Source organism: Terrapene carolina, unplaced genomic scaffold (assembly GCF_002925995.2).
Source record: "Terrapene carolina triunguis isolate 2854851 unplaced genomic scaffold, T_m_triunguis-2.0 Scaffold31, whole genome shotgun sequence".
Lineage (NCBI taxonomy): Eukaryota > Metazoa > Chordata > Testudines > Emydidae > Terrapene > Terrapene triunguis.
Genome location: NW_020664382.1, coordinates 7130242 through 7144903, shown reverse-complemented (window position 1 = coordinate 7144903; position 14662 = coordinate 7130242).

Below are 14662 nucleotides of genomic sequence, written 5' to 3'. Positions count from 1 at the left end.
CTTCAAAATGTGATCCCAGTGCACCCTGAAAGCTCAAAAAGCAGAAGGCATATAAAGAGAACACCAAATCTGTTATTTTGACATAATCTCATGGTTTTAAAGCCAATTGCATGGTTTTTGGTGAGCCTGACTCATGGGTTTTGAACATTTGGGGTTGGCAATACTTGGAGCTATTCCAACCTCATTTGATAGTCGCCATTCAATATCTATTTAAAACTCTAACAAATTTATCATTTAACTATGTTTTTTTTCTTTTGGGACCTGTGATGATTATGTGAATTAGAAATAACTTCAAGACACAAAGGTCTTCCTTTAACATTAACAAATTCACCTCCACCATGAAAACATTCACTATTTTTGATTAAAAGTGTAAGTATTTTAACTTGTTTTAATACATTCTTTTTCTAGATTGTAATTTCTTTTTCAGAATATACTTCTTTAAAAATGTAAATCAGGTTAGAGTGTCTGTTTCAGGAGGACTCTAATACAGTCTTCAAGTAACACAACTTCAGTCTGAGAAGTCTGAGTTAAATTGGCCGTTTCCCTTTCAAAGTGCATATGATAATTTCTAGCCTAATAATTTCTAATCTAATTGATAGTTTATTATTAGGTACCTGTAATAAGACTGGAAAACAGCAGTATCTTGATTTGGCTTTCCTTTAATTAATGAGCTACTGACAATATGGCTAATGTATGCACTCAGCACAGGAAGGTTATAAGCTCCTGCTAAACCCTGGAATCTGTGCTTTTTGACGTGCTTAATGATTATTTTTTCACGTATGTTCATAACTTCAGGACTGGCACATTAGGAGAGAAAAATGAAGTGCTGAAAAGTTGCTAACAATGTATGGGAAAAATAACATAATCACGAGCACTGAAAGAAAATGTTGTGCTAAGTGGCCAAGAGCCAATCCAGGACACAATGAGAAGGGGACGCAGCCAAAAGGGAAAGAGAGAGAGGAGCTGGCAATAGGGGTGTTAGTACAGCTAGAGCCAGACTTTAGTCCCACAGCAACAATGACAGACCACTTACAGCAAGTGTTTAAAATGCAAACATTAAGTATTAAAAAACCATCACTAAGGCCTGGTCTACACTAGGCTTTTATGTCGAATTTAGCGCCGTTATATCGAATTAACCCTGCACCCGTCCACACCACGAAGCTATTTAGATCGACATAGAGCTCTCTTTAAATCGATTTCTGTAATCCTCCCCAACGAGAGGAGTAGCGCTAAATTCGAAATGGCCATATCGAATTAGGCTAGGTGTGGATGGAAATCGACGCTAATAGCTCCGGGAGCTATCCCACAGTGCAACACTCTGTTGACGCTCTGGACAGCAGTCCGAGCTCGGATGCTCTAGACCAGCCACACCCCGGGAAAATTTGAATTCCTTTTCCTGTCTGGGCAGTTTGAATCTCAGTTCCTGTTTGGACATCGTGGTGAGCTCAGCAGCAGTGGCAACGATGCAGAGCTCTCCAGCAGAGGTGACCGTGCAATCCCAGAATAGAAAGAGGGCCCCAGCATGGACTGATCGGGAAGTCTTGGATCTCATCGCTGTGTGGGGCGATGAGTCCATGCTTTCCGAGCTGCACTCCAAAAGAAGGAATGCTAAGATCTACGAGAAGATCTCTAAAGCCATGGCAGAGAGAGGCTACAGCCGGGATGCAACGCAGTGCCGCGTGAAAATCAAGGAGCTGAGACAAGGCTACCAAAAAACCAAAGAGGCAAACGGACGCTCCGGATCCCAGCCCCACACATCCCGTTTCTACCAGGCACTGCATTCCATCCTGGGTGCGGCCATCACCACTACCCCACCCGTGACCGTGGACTCTGAGGATGGGATATTGTCCGCGGCCGGTTCCTCGTCGGACATGTTAGCGGACGGGGAAGATGAAGAAGGAGATGAGGAGGACGAGGCAGTCGACAGCGCTGGCACCGCTGATTTCCCCGACAGCCAGGAGCTCTTCATCACCCTTACCGAGATCCCGTACCAACCGTCCCCATCCCTTACCCCGGACACAGAATCAGGGGAAGGATCAAGCAGTAAGTGCTGTAAACATGTAAACATTTATTTTTAACAGAACGGGAATATTCATAATATTAACAATGTGTTTTTACCAAAGTGCTTTAAACAAGTAAAAAATTATCTGCTACAAAACTGGAATATTTACAATGCTAACAAAGGGTTTCTCATGATTTCTCTGCCTTAGGCTCTTCACAATTTAGTCCCAAGTATTTTAAAGAAATTTTTACAATGTCCGGTTATTCATGATTATGCAGCCCAAGACGCTCCACTCTTTAGTCCCAGTGCACCTAGGCGAAAATCCGGTCAATATGGCCGGGGATTGATGAGAAATCCTCATAGGAGAACTCCTCGTAGGTCTCATGGAGGTAGATTTCCAGCCTGTTTATCAGGTTCCTGGGTAGGGCGATCTTACTGGGCCCTCCATGGTAGCACACGTGTTCCCGCCACGCCACAATCAAGTACTCCGGGATCATCGCACGGCAGAGCATGGCAGCATACGGCCCTGGTTTCTGCATGCTTTCCCTAAGCATGCGTTCCTTCTGGCTGTCTGAGATCCTCAGGAGGGTGATATCGCTCATGACGCCCTGCTTTGAATTAGGGAGGGGAATGTTAGTATTGGGACTGCTTTACAGCCACGCGGTGGAGGGAGAGGGGCAGCATACAGGGATCTTTCCCTGGGACAGCCGCGAGGGGGTGGGACAGGGGCCGAGTTCATGCTTGCCTGATTGCTGGCATTGAGACTGGCATTGCTTTCAATGTGAAAGGAGGCCAGTGCTACTAATAGAGTTTTAAGCAGCCACAAGTCTACGGCTTACCATGATTGCCCGCTCCAGAAGTTCAGGTCTCCAGCCACGCTTCTCAGATCACTCCAAGACCACCGCAAGTCCACAGGCACTGAAGGCGAGGGCCGAAAATTCGACCTTGTCCTGAGTGCGCATGTGAGAGGTGCAGTGCATGGTCTTGTTCACAGAGAAAGACTAGGTTCTTTGTGTACAATTTCATTTATCTGTCTCAGGAATTCACTCCCTTTTTACAATTCACACAGACACATCTGCGACTGTCTCCCAACCCAGCCTGTCAGCACACTCCCAGAGGCTAGCGCAGATTAGGCGAAGGAAGAAGAAGACGCGTGAAGACATGTTCTCAGAACTAATGGGCTGCTCCCGAGCTCAGGCAGCCCAGCAAACACAGTGGAGGGAGAACTTGTCACAAATGCACCGAGCAGTCATGGAACGGGAGGAGAGGTGGCGTCAGGAGGACCAACAGGCTACTGAAAAGCTGCTTGGACTAATGAGGGAGCAAACGGACACGCTCCGGCGCCTTGTGGATGTTCTGCAAGACCGGAGGCAGGAGGACAGAGCCCCGCTGCAGTCTATCTCTAACCGCCCTCACCCGCCACCAAGTCCCACACCCCCCTCACCCAAAGTCCAAAGAAGGAGGGGCGGCAAGGGCCGTTAAAACTTTCAGTCAACCCCTGCAGACTGCTCTAGCACTAGAAGGCTCTCATTCCCCAAAGTTTGATAAGTCCTTTCCTACCCACCTCACACAAGCCCCCGTCCAAGTTTCACCCCCCACGTTTCATGTGTGGTTCACAATAAAATGTTTGTTTCTGTTCATTACTGTTTCCATCATGTTCTTTTGGAGGAGAGTCTGTCTGAAGGGGGGGAAGGGGCTTGGTAATTGGACAGGACAGTCACCTTTAGCAGGGTACAGAGGCGGGGTCAGGTCCAGCATCAGGACACATACACAGTGCAGTCACTGGTTACTCTGGTCAGTCTTGGAGGTGGTTTTCATGTTCTGGGGGGGGGGGGTTGCTCTGTGACTTTGTGGCGGGGGGGGGCAGTTACAGATCTTATGCAGCGGTCCTTATCCTGGCTCACAGATCCACGCAGCAGGGGATCTGTAACCCTACCCCCCCTGCCAGAAAGTCACATAGCCGACACATACACGCAGTCCCCCCCAGGAGTGCTGGCAGGCTCCATTGAAATAACCAGTGCACCAGTGCGGAGCCTGTCATTCCAGGAGTTTAGAAGCATCATTTGCATCAGAACACTAAACCCGCCCCCCGCCACAGTCTGCGTCCCCGGTTTAAAACATTCCCGCGAAAACAGCAATACAGACAACGGTGTTCATTAACAAAATAGAACTGATTTTATTTTTTGGGAAGGGGAAGGGGGTGAAGGGGGTATGTAACTGGAGAGGATAGTCAACATGAACTGGGTAAAGAAACGGGGGCAGGTTCAGCTTTTCTATCCACAAACTTAAAAGTCACAGGTTACCCTGCTCACTCTGGAACCTAGCTTTCAGAGCCTCCCGGATGCACAGCGTGTCCCGCTGGGCTCTTCTAATTGCCCGGCTGTCTGGCTGGACGTAATCAGCAGCCAGGCTATTTGCCTCTACCTCCCACCCTGCCATAAAGGTCTCCCCCTTGCTCTCACAGAGATTGTGGAGCACACAGCAAGCTGCTATAACAATGGGGATATTGGTTTTGCTGAGATCACAGCGAGTCAGTAAGCTTCTCCATCTCCCTTTGAGACGGCCAAAAGCACACTCCACCACCATTCTGCACTTGCTCAGCCGGTAGTTGAACAGTTCTTTTTCTCTGTCCAGGGCGCCAGTATAGGGCTTCATGAGCCAGGGCATTAGCGGGTAGGCTGGGTCCCCGAGGATGACTGTAGGCATCTCCACATCCACCCACCGCAGTTTGGGAATCCCATCGCGGCAAAGCCATCTATGATGACCTGCGCGTTTCCCAGGGTCACTACCTTTGAGAGCAGTACCTTCACGATTGCGTTGGCTACTTGCATCACAACAACCCCCACGGTAGATTTGCCCACACCAAAGTGGTTCACGACTGACCGGTAGCTGTCCGGCGTTGCAAGCTTCCAGAGGGCTATGGCCACTCACTTCTGGACAGTCAGGGCTGCTCGCATCCGGGTGTCATTGCACTTCAGGGCAGGGGACAGCAACTCACAAAGTTCGAGGAAAGTCCCCTTCCGCATGCGAAAGTTTCGCAGCCACTGGGATTCATCCCAGACCTGAAGCACTATGCGGTCCCACCAGTCCGTGCTTGTTTCCCGGGCCCAGAATCGCCGTTCCACAATATCCACATGACCCATTGCCACCATGATGTCCTGGGCGCTGGGGCTCGTGGTTTCTGACAGCTCTGTGCTACTCTCCGACTTCAGGCCATCACGGCGGTGTCGTAGCCTCCTCGCCTGATTACTCTGCATCTGCCTCAGGGAAAGGTGTATGATAAGCTGTGAGGTGTTGAGAACGGCCACAACTGCAGCGATGGTCGCAGCGTGATCCATGATCGCAGTGCTGTGGCGTCCGCGCTGTCACTGACCAGAAAAGTGCGCGAACTGATTTCCCGCCGGCGCTTTCATGGAGGGAGGGAGGGCGTTAGTGACGGACGGATGACGACACATTTTTTTACCCAGAAGGCATTGGCGGCTCGACCCAGAATTCCGATGGGCAGCGGGGACTGCGGGAACTGTGGGATAGCTGCCCACAGTGCACCGCTTCCAATATCGACGCTCGCCCCGTTAGTGTGGACTCACAAAGTCGAATTACTCTCCTTAGTGTGGACACACACATTCGACTTTGCAATATCGATTCCACATATTCGATTTAAGTAAAATCGAACTACCCTCGTAGTGTAGACATACCCTAAGGTATTTGCCTAGCTCACACCACAGTATGGATCATTTTCAGTCCTAGCATTTTAGTGAGCATTCCACCTGGTCTTTCTTCCCTCCTTCCCTTTCAGGCATCAGATTTGTTGAACTGTAGCTAGGGAAGGTTATTACCCTCTTGTGGTCAAGCTGAGGAACTGAACCAGCATTCGGTAGCATCAACTTTGAGACCATCGAACCAAACAGAAGCGAAACTGATGATTTGTATTTTTAGAACAACAGAGCTGGTGCAATATTGCAAAACCAGGGTTGATGAGCTTTTGTTTGGCTTCCAAATGGCTGTTCAGCTTGATCACGTTTGCCTCACTTAGTATCCACATGAATGGTTTTTGCTATTTTGTTCTTCATACAGATGCCCACATGCAGATGTGAACAAGGGCATTTGTGCATGGAATATACATTTGCTATTCATTATCCACCATGCCTTATTTTCCTGTGTAATAAATTCCCTTCTCCAACCAGAAAGCTGAACCAGCACCACAGCGTATGACTTATGTAACCCAGGCACTCAACACAAATAACAAACAGCAAATAATCACAGCAAACAGTTTGTGAACAGCCCACAGCTGTTCTATCTCTGCCACTGGATGAATACCTAGGAATAATGAATATATTCTCAGAAATCAGAATGAGTTTTCAAATACTACATGAAGAGGGAAAAAGATTACATTTACTGGATAATTGATTTGCAACAAATAATTCCACTAGTTCTAATAATATTGCTTCTCCTTAAGACAAGAATTCTACCTTTAGTTATTAAGATAATATCCCAGTACAATGGAACTACCTACAATATGCTATTCAGTTTGCATTTTTCTAGGCTGACACTTCGTATAGAAAACAAGGTACATCCAGACACATATTGGGCAGCATCTTCTCATCCAGCTGAGCTGTGCTAAACACAGGTCCAGAGTGGGAAACGCAAAGTAGACTGTATGCCACTTTTGGTGTTCCTCAGTTCTGGAGTCACTAAGAGTCTGTTTTGCTCTTGGCACAAATTACTGCAGCCTCCAGGCTGCTCAGAGCCCCGCAGGGTCCAGAACATAGTGCCTTCAAGCTCTCCTCCCTATGCTGGGGGCTTCATGGTCTGGTGGCATAGAGTTACTAGTCAGCCTCTGCCTCCCCTTGGGTTCTCCCTTTCACAGCAGAATCCATGCAGAGCCAGCTAAAACTGGATTATGGCACCTTTAGGGAGCCACTGTGCATTGCAAGGGGTCACAGTAGGATGAAGGATCTGGGCCACTGCTTAAAATGGGAAGCCAAAGCTGGGAAAGCAGTTATCCAAAAAGAGCCCTAGAGGTGATACTGGGCGGCACTAGAAGAAAATGGTTTGTACGGAAATTTTCAACCTTCACGTGGCATATGTGCCCAGCACTATCTAATGTGTTAGCAATAACAGAATCATTATTAATCATTGAAGGGCTTTTAGTATGAAGACTTGGGAGAGAGGCTAATTATTATTCTTTATTATTATTAGTTGTGATCGTTATTTTTATTAATTACTATCATTATTATGTATTAGAGTTGTGGTAGCACACAGAGACCTTAGATATACTCTTGCTATACTAGGCACTGCACATACACATAGGAAGACACAATCCGCCAAACCAGATTTTGTAGTCATTATGCAAGCAGAGCTTTCCTTAGCTCTCCCCCCGGGAATAGAACTTGGCATGCATCAGAGCTGTACCTGCTACAGTACACAATCATCTAGGTACAGAAAGTGAAGATTAAGTATCTTGCAAAAATAGCATGGGATCTTTAATTATCAAGAATAGTCAGGGCCTCACTTTTATGTCTTGTTAGACAGATAATCTCTCTGGCACTCGAAGGGCCTCCTGGCACCATTCTAGAGAACAGGTTCAGTACGGACTGAGAGGGAAGAAAGTCATAGTCTGAATTGCCAAAACAACTTCTTGCAGCAGCTTGGGCATTACTTGGATGACTCCCATTCACATATTGACCAGATTATTAATTTATGAGGGCTGGTAAAATCCCACCTCAAAATAATATGGCTGCATGCAATGAGTGGCAGGTTTGGAAGCTGTCCTGGCGCATCTAGCTCAAGTGCCATCTAGAGGAAATCCCTCCGCTGTGATATGCTGGTGGCTGCCAAATTCAGGGAAATGTTAGCAGCAATATTTGTGAAAAGAAAAGAAAAAAGAATTCATTATGCCTTCCTGAATCACCATGCCCTGATTTAGCAAAGCACTTAAGCATGTATTTACAGCTAAGCATGTGTGTGATGAAGCAGAGAAACCCCCCACCAGCACAGAAGGGGTTAAAGATAACCCAGCCAGCCAAGGCAACAAGCACCATCTCCCTGTCCAGAGGAGACAGAGGAGGAGGCCTAGGAGCACCCGGCCTAAGGCGGGACCGGGTGACTGAAGCACAGAGACCTTGTGGGGTACTGGCCCCACCAAACACAGAGCTGCCCCTCCCAGAGGAACCTGGAACTGCAAGAGGACGCCACCCCAGGTCCACTATTAGAGACAAGCCACCACTGCAACTTGGACTATAGGGGCCATGCCCCAAACGGAAGAGACAGCAATAGGAAGTAGCCCAGGGCAGTGGATTTAGACTCCCTGCTGTGAGGTCCTCTACTCAGGAGTTGACTTACACAGCGCCCTGAGCTAGGATCCGGTGTAGTGGGTGGCCTGGGTTCCCCTATCTCCTCCTCAGCCTTAAAGACTGAAGCACCTCAATCAAGCAAGGAGCCAGAAATCAAACGCTCCAACCACTAGGCTGCCCTGCCCTCCAAAGCCCCCTGGTATAATGTGCTCAACTGCTGTCAAAGCACAGCCTTAGTGCTTGTCTATACATAAGAATGGCTGTACTGGGTCAGACCAAAGGTCCATCCAACCCAGTATCCTGTCTTCCGACAGTGGCCAATGCCAGGTGCTCCAGAGGGAATGAACCTAACAGGTAATGATACAGGGACACTCAAGGCTTGTCTTCATGTACAGCTGTAGGGGTTCAGTGAAGACTCTACAACGCTGATGGGGGAGCTTCTCTTGTTGGCGTAGTTAATCCACCTTTGCAACAGGCAGTAGCTGTGTCTACGGGGAGAAGCTCTCTCATCGACATAGCGCTGTCTACACCTGGGGTTAGGTCAGTATAACTTTGTTGCTCAGGAGTGTGGATTTTTCACACCATTGAGCAATGTAGTCAAGGACATTGGAGCATTCCCAAAAGTGGGGGGGTCTGGTGCCAGGGACCTCTGCCTCCTCGAGGCCCCACCCCTGCCTCTCCTCTTCCCCTGGAGAGCCCACCCCTGGCCAAGCTGGGGATGGGGCTGCAGGAGGGAGGAGGGAAGAGGGCGGGGTCTGCCCTGGTGAAAATTGGATGGGCCAGGCCCATCCACTTTCAAAATGTGGGAGGGCTATGCCCCCCCACCTCCAGTTCTGACGCCACTGAATGTAGTTATACAGATATAGGTCTGTAGTGTAGACCTGGCCTCAGGCAAGTTAAGTTGCATCAACTAAAGATGTGAAGTCAATGAGCTTTAGTTCACTGTAACTTAATCCTCCTTGGAGGCTCAGTGAACTAAGGCCACTTTACTTCCCCATGAGAGAATCCATACGAGGATATACACATTGACTTCACATGTTTAGTTGTTTTGCCTTAACTTTCCTGAGTGTCCCTTGTGGACATTGCCTTACATCCAATCAAACATCCATATAGGAGTCAGGAAAGTTACTTTTTTGTGCTGCTAAGAATGTTTCTGCGTCCTTTGCAGTGAGGAGTTTCAGGACTTTATAATTTCCCTAACTAGCCCTTACTAAGGTAATAGGCCATATCCCACCCTTGGAACCACACATATGAGTTCCTTAAAAGTCTGTGGGAAGTATGTACATGTACTCTCTATATTCAGCCTCTTCCTGGTATCCAACAGCATGCCCTGCTTCTTTTCAAGAGTTCCGTACTTCCTTGTTGATTGGTTTTCAAAGTACAAGACAGTCTGGCTTTATTCAGGAAAGACTGCCCCAAATTATGATTTATGATCATGCAGAATGATTTTATATCATCTCTAAATTAATGTCAAATCAGAAAGGGGTAAAACAAGACATTTTGAAACAATAACAAATAAAGACATCCTTATGATATTAGCAACAAAATTTACTCCATCATTCACATCGTGGTATGGGGGATTTTTTTTTTTTTTTGAAAAATAAATATTTAAACTGAAAAAAATGTAAAAAAAAAAAAAAAAAAAACCCTCATGAAATTTTAGCCAAATGTTTTTCTGTTAATTAGAAGGCTCTGAATCAGCTGGCTGATTTATGGCTATCTTTTCCACAGAGAATAATGAACCATATGCCCTTAACTAGTATTAACCTGCCAAAGTTATGTTTTTTGCTGGAAGGGCTCTGGAGCTGCCAGTGCAGTCACTGCATCTGTTTTGCAAATTAAGAGAGAGAAGCACAAAGAAACATATTGTACCCTTGCTTTTTTTATGGCATAGCATGGCATGTATTAGCCAGGAGCAACATCATGGTGGTTATGTGTTCAGATGAACATATAATGATAGGAACCTGGAATGATTTTTTAAATAGTAAACATAATCATTATAAGCCTATTAAAGCAGTTACTGAGGGTTGCCCAAGATGGGACCATAAAATTCTTCCCGTCTTTTCTTGAGCCTGTTTTTTGTATCTCGATGAAATTGCGGTGAAATTATGCATGTATTTTAATGCCAGACCTCTGACTTTGTGGTTCTTTAACAAAGTTTACAAGCATGTTTTCTGCAGATTTTGTAAGTTTACTACCTCATCAACCCCACTATGAAAGGGAATTGGCTTGATTTATTATAAAATTCCTGCAAAAAATAAGAAATATTTCTTAGCGTGCTTAAGCTTGACCAAGAGGCAAATTGCAACATCAGTCTTTTAAAAATATTCTCTGCTAATTTAATCCTTCGTTGTACAAAAAGGGCTCTTAAATAAACATAATTATCAGTGCATTACAACTATGCAAATTAAAGCTCTGGAACCCAAGACTGCAACCTATACTTGGGTGAGAAATGTTTACTCACATGAGTAGTCCTATTGACATCAAAGGGACTATTAACACGATTAAAGGCCTGTAGGATGGGGTCCTTGTTCCTGCAAACCTTTACTCACATGAGTGGGTCTTACTCATGCAAGTAGTCTCATATGAGTAAAGGGTTGCAGGACTGAGCCCTTTATTTGGTCTGAGTGCGTGCATATTTATATCCAACGTAAGTTGCCTTGCGTTGACCTATTTGTGCATGTATCTACACTCAGATTTGTCTTTGGCTGATATAAGCACCCTGTTACAGTGACAGAGTAAAACTACTTCCCCGAATGGCGTGGAGTCATAGTTGACCTACTGAGACTGATGCACTGCAAATACAGATACTGATGGCCTATGTCAACCCTAACAGTCCTCCAGAAGCTGTCACATGATGCCCCATTCCCTGTGACAGTGACCCCTCACAGACACTGGAAGTCACCCACCCCCCTTTAAGCTCCTTCAGATGTTTTTGAAATGCCTGTTCCTGATTTCCCACCTTGGCGAGCACACCTAGCAGCTCTCTCTTGTTGTGTGGAACTGCCCAACCAAATGTGCTGGCTCCACACACTGGACACACTCCTGCTTGGAGTAGACAGGAGGTTTTGGATCTCCTGGGCCTGTGGGCTCAGCTACGGATCAGCCATAGAAACATGGACATCTATGAACAGATTGCACATGGGATGCAGGTGAAGGGCTATGACAGGGATCAGCGGCAGTGCTGTGTGAAAGTGAAGGAACTTTGCCAGGGATACCAAAAGGCCAGGAAGGCCAACACTAGATCTGATGCTGAGCCACAGACCTGCCGCTTTTACAAGCTGCATGCCATACTTGGCAGAGACCCCACCAGCACCATGCAGACCACTGTGGATATCTCGGAGAAGCCTGAGACGGAGACCTCTGTTGTGAAAAGCAAGGCAGAGGAGAGGGTAGACGCGCTGGGGGGCTCCAGTCATGCTGAGAGCAAGGACCTATTTGAGACTGCCCCACAAACTAGCCAGTCCCACCAGGCAAGCACGGATGAGCCTGATGAAAGGGAAGGGACCTCGGGTAAGTGTGTATATGCATTTTTCCTTGCAATGTTTAAATTTTTAAAAGGTGCCGATCCCATCCCAAGCTACCAAGACATAGGTGTTGACTTTTCACTGTTTTACTCAGACGAGAAACGATAGTGGTACAACAAACAGAGGTATAGTTGGCATCTGCTTTTCATTCCTCTATTGGGTTAGGTGGGGGTGGGAGGTGGGGGACATTCAGAACATTTTATTTATATATGTAGGGATGTCCCTTTTATCCTGTGACACTAACCAACCCCTGTATTCATATCCTACAAACTATTGCAATGATGTTTGTACAAAATATGCCTTGTAGGGTATCATTTAAAAACTAATAATACAGTGGTCATTAATATCATTGTAAAATGCATGTGTTAACCTTATTTCTGAAGTTGTGAATTCCCTCTGCATGATGTTTATTTAAGACAAAGACAGCCTAGCCTAGGTAAAGGTGATAAACTGGTCTGTCCTAGATAAAGGAATGGGGGTTTACCTCAATGTACATATTGGCCATAAACAAAGCCATTGAGCTAAACCAGTGCGGGTTGTCTTGAGCCTGAACTTGAGAGACAGAGAATTAACATGGCTCCTGCACCCCAGAAAGACACAGGAGACTGAATCCCCAGAAGGCTTTCCTGACATTGAGAACAAAGACAATTCTTTGGGAATATAAGGAAAAGAGAGTGACTTCATCTTTATCTTTCACCTAAGAAGACAAGGGAAACCCACACTTCATACTTCTATGGAAGGTCCTGGTTGAGAGACAGTCAGTCATGCTGGACAAAGTATAGTTGGTGAGAAAAACCATCTGAAATAAAGACTGTATCATGCTAGATTAAGTTTTAGACTGTTAGATGCATGTTTTCACTTTTATTTGCTTGTTAATAAACTTGTTTTATTTTTAATCTAAACCAACCCAGTGCTGTGTTTGAATTGAAGTAACTGTTAACTCCAGTTAATGTGGCAACAGGATGGGTATTGACTCTTTAAAGAAGCAAACAAGCCTTATTATTTCTCTGAGTGGTCCTGGAGAGGACTCAGGGCAGATAGTTTTGGGGCAATTCAGGACTGGAAGTGTATTGAGACCATCTTGCCAGGTGTAACCAAGGCCGGTGGAAACCCAGGTGGGGCTGTTGTGTTGTAGGCAGGTTCCTGGGATCAAAGCACAAAAACAGGGCTACACAGCACACAGGACGCTGCATGCTGGTCTGCTGGCTGTTCGTGTCCATGCTATGAGCCACAGCAGCAGGGCGTTTAAGGCATGCAGGGCTATAGGGTAGGTGGTGACACAACCTCTTACTGGTCTGGATCGCACCCCAAAAACATGACATATCCTCCTGAGAGATCTCAATGAAACTTCTATGGACATACTCTGCAGCCCTCTGCTGAAGGTTTCCAGGGATGGCTGCCTTATTTCTTCCTCCACGTTAGGAAACTATCCCATGCCACTTTGTGATGAGCTTGTCTGGCAGCAATGCAGTAACCAGGCTAGCGGCATATGGACCCAAGCAGCTTCAGGACACCAGCAATGTTCTTTGTGCCTTTGTAACCTTCAAGGAGTGAGATGTCCCTTCACCAGCTGTGGAAAAAAGTGTCAATATTCTGTGCCATTGCCCTATACTCATACCCATGGAATAGGGACTGAAATGTTACTGCTTCGTGCAACAGAAAATCCTTCCCCTCCCGCTCTTGCCGCTGGTGGGCTGTACTACATGGCTGGGGCTGAAGCAGAGACACGCCAAAGCTGAAGTATCAATAAGCATTTCTTACTAAAAGTGTTTATGGGAATAAGGGAAGGGAGTTTTGCGACTAATTTTTCCCTTTCGTAGTGGCTGTAAATCCAATGGCACATTTGTCTGTTTTTTATCAGCAACTTCTGGCATGGTGGCCTAAAGGGGTGCCCGCTCCACACCTGCAGGATGCCTGACCCTGATGAGGAGAGAAAGAAGACTAGGGAGCACATGTTCAATGAGAACCTGCAGGCCAGTGCTGCATTGGACTGTGAACAATGGGCCTGGAGGGCCAATATGACCGACAGCATGGAGAAAGACAGAGAAGACGGGAGAAAGGCTTAGGCATCCTACCAGGAAAAGGAGAGGGAGATGCACCAGGACCATCATGGGTCTTCTAAGGCAGCAAACTGGAATGCTGCAGACCCTGGTTGACCTACACATCCAGAAATCCTGGAATCCCCCCACTTGCAGTCCTTGGGTGTTATTCCCAGCTCAACAAGAGATACTCACAGTAGCTGTCGTAGAGCTGACATGCTAAATAGAAAGTGTAGGAGTGGCAGCATGAGCAACAGGATGGCTAGCTGTCCCAAGTACGTGCTTCACGTCTGGGATGGGTAGGTACTTGGGGTGGCTAGCCCCTGGCGTTGCTGTGGCTACATTCTGTTTTTAGTGCACTAGCTCAATAAGAGCTAGCACAAGTATATCTCCTTGAGCTGGGAAGTACATCTCCTGCTCGAAGTGTAATACTGCATCAAAACAAAACTGCCTCAGCAGCGAGTCTCAGACCCTGGGTCAACACACTCTTGCTCCCAGCGTTGCACTTTGGGGCTAAAAGTAGCAGGGTAGCTGTTCCCACTTGGGCTCGAGCCTAGGCTATAAGACTAACCCCCACTCTTCGTCATGTCTCAGAGCCCAGGCTCCAGTCCAAGCGGGAATGTCTGCACTCTTATTTTTAGCCCTGTAACATGAGCCCGAGTCCGTTGACCCAGGCTCTGAGACTTGCTGCTATTTTTTTTTTAATTATTTTCAGTGTAGGTACCCATAGTGTTTGTGGGCCTCAGTGTAAAATGGGGATAATAGCGCTGCCCTATTGCACAGAGGCATTGTGAGATGCTT